Source organism: Macrobrachium nipponense, chromosome 28, assembly GCF_015104395.2.
Source record: "Macrobrachium nipponense isolate FS-2020 chromosome 28, ASM1510439v2, whole genome shotgun sequence".
Lineage (NCBI taxonomy): Eukaryota > Metazoa > Arthropoda > Malacostraca > Decapoda > Palaemonidae > Macrobrachium > Macrobrachium nipponense.
This window is the reverse complement of record NC_087217.1, coordinates 45,610,990-45,613,489: the sequence shown is the minus strand read 5'-3', so window position 1 is coordinate 45,613,489 and position 2,500 is coordinate 45,610,990. Positions and strand designations below refer to the sequence as shown.

At 32.7% G+C, this 2,500-nt stretch overlaps 2 protein-coding genes across 2 annotated transcripts in view; one reads left to right on the top strand and one right to left on the bottom strand.

Moving 5' to 3' along the window:
- The window catches only part of LOC135201325 (transcription factor Zelda-like), a 66,963-nt gene that overhangs the window by 33,116 nt on the left and 31,347 nt on the right, over positions 1–2,500 (bottom strand). The gene's annotated exons all lie outside the window — the stretch shown is intronic.
- Positions 1–2,500, top strand: part of LOC135201173 (uncharacterized) — a 36,120-nt gene that overhangs the window by 21,647 nt on the left and 11,973 nt on the right. The gene's annotated exons all lie outside the window — the stretch shown is intronic.

Below are 2,500 nucleotides of genomic sequence, written 5' to 3'. Positions count from 1 at the left end.
CAAGACAGTAGAAGAGAAAGAGAGAGAAAAAATTGATAAGTATCAACCTGAAAACATAAATAAGAAGAATATGGGATATGACAGTGGAAACTGCACCCATAATCATAGAGACACTTGGCACGATCCCAAGATCGCTGAAAAGGAACTTGGAAAAACTAGATGCGTAAGTAGCTCCAGGACTCATGCAGAAGAGTGTGCTCCTAGAAACAGTACGCATAGTAAGAAAAGTGATGGACTGCTAAGGAGGCAGGATGCAACCCGGAACCCCACACTATAAAAAACCACCCAGTCGAATACGATGACTGTGATAGAAAATAATAATAATAATAATGAATAATAATAATAATAATAATAATAATAATAATAATAATAATAATAATAATAATAATAATGCAAGATATAATGGTCAGGTACATGCAAAGAAAGTATGTATACTTTAAATGTTTAGTCACTGGAATATCATAATCTCATATCCTAAATTACTTAAAATGGTACAGAAAATTATTAATTTCCAAACACCAGAAATTCCCCAGCTGTTACATTCATCAACTAATGAGGAGAGAGAATGCGCCAATAACAGCAGGCAGCGTTTTCTAGTTGCATCTTTCAGAATAATGACCGATATGAACTTGTCGTTCGTTATCGTTATTGTGCCTTTTTTTTTTTTTTTTTTTTTGGTTGGTTAATACACTGCATGAAGACGAGCCCAAATTGGAAGGCGCGTGCAGGCAATTATCACTACAAGTAAACGATAGTTTGTTTGTGTGTGTGTGTGTGTGTGTTTTGTGTGCGTGTGGGCATAGCAAAAGGTGCATACGATGCATTGGACATATTAGAACACTCGTGAATACTATATTTCGGTTTTAATTATATGTATGTATGTATGTATGTACACACACACACACACACACACACACATATATATATATATATATATATATATATATATATATATCTATATATATATATATATATATATATATATATATATATTCTTCATTAAATTCAGTGATACAGTTATATTCACCAACAATATGAACGTAAAACTTTCTGCACACCGCACACACACATACTGCCTTACTGAATATAACGGCGAAAATAAATCTATCAAAACACTAATTCTGTTGTTAACATCAAAGTTAATTTGTTTCATTGCCTTTTGATTGAAATCATCGTTATGTGCAAACTAAATTCACATAAACAAAACTTTATGAAATATATCGTCACAGATGAATTATGGGTCCTACCATTAATCAGCTTCATAATATTCGAAAGATATTTTGACCACAAAGTAATTATTATTATATCACAATGTGAATTTCCGTTCGTGCTGAATTCAACCATTTATCCATATCATTCGGTCTATTTAAAAACCAGCCACTCGAAAAGCTAAATAAAAAATCAGCCAATAGAGAAAGATAAAAAATTAGCCAATCAAAATGTTAGATAAAAAAATAGCCAATCTAGAAGTTAGATAAAAAAGGTCAGCCTATCGAGAAGTTAGATGAAAAATCAGCCAATCGAGAAGTTAGATAAAAAAAAAATCAGCCAATCGAGAAGTTAGATAAAAAAAAAATCAGCCAATCGAGAAGTTAGATAAAAAAAAATCAGCCAATAGAAGGTAGACAGAAATAAATCAAGCAATCGAGAAGTTAGATTAAAAAAATATCAGCCAATCGAGAAGTTAGATTAAAAAAAGTCAGCCAATTGAGAAGTTAGATAAAAAAAAATTGCCAGTCGAGAGGCGAGATAAATCAGGCAATCACTAATTTAGATATAAAAAAAAACACCCAATCGAGACGTTCAATAAAAAAATCAGCCAATCGAGAGGTTAGATAAAACATTAGCCAATCAAGAAGTTAGATTAAAAAAAAATCAGCCAATCGAGAAGTTAGACGCATTATTCATGCGCATTTCCATTATTTCAATCTTTATATGCTAATGTATTTAGTAATTCCAATACTCAATCACATTTTACCTACTTCAATCTTTTGATGCAAGGTTTATATATATATATATATATAATATATATATATATATATATATATTATATATATATATATATATTCAACAATCGCCAAATACAATCACATTTTCATTACAAGCTACTAATGCAAGTTATACACATATATTTAACAGTTCCCAAATTCCCTGAACTTACATATATATCGAGACGCAATTCCAAGATTCCCCGGAACTTATATAGTATACATATATAGATAAACCAAATCACTGAATATATTCGTCCATGCCAAGTTAAACCCGTAAACACAGTTTCCATTTCTCCCTAACAAGCCTCTCAAACCATTCAAGAGAGGATCTGTCTCAAAGGATACCATCAAATACCCCCTTCTCCACCGCCCCCACCCCTCCCCTTAACCCCCTCACCCCACCCCCTAGGAGCAAAAGGAGGGGGGTGTTCATCTCCGAATAGGGACAGACAAACTTCATTAGGACATTCCCGTTCGCCTGAATGAAAGCTGTGGTAGATAAGGCGAGG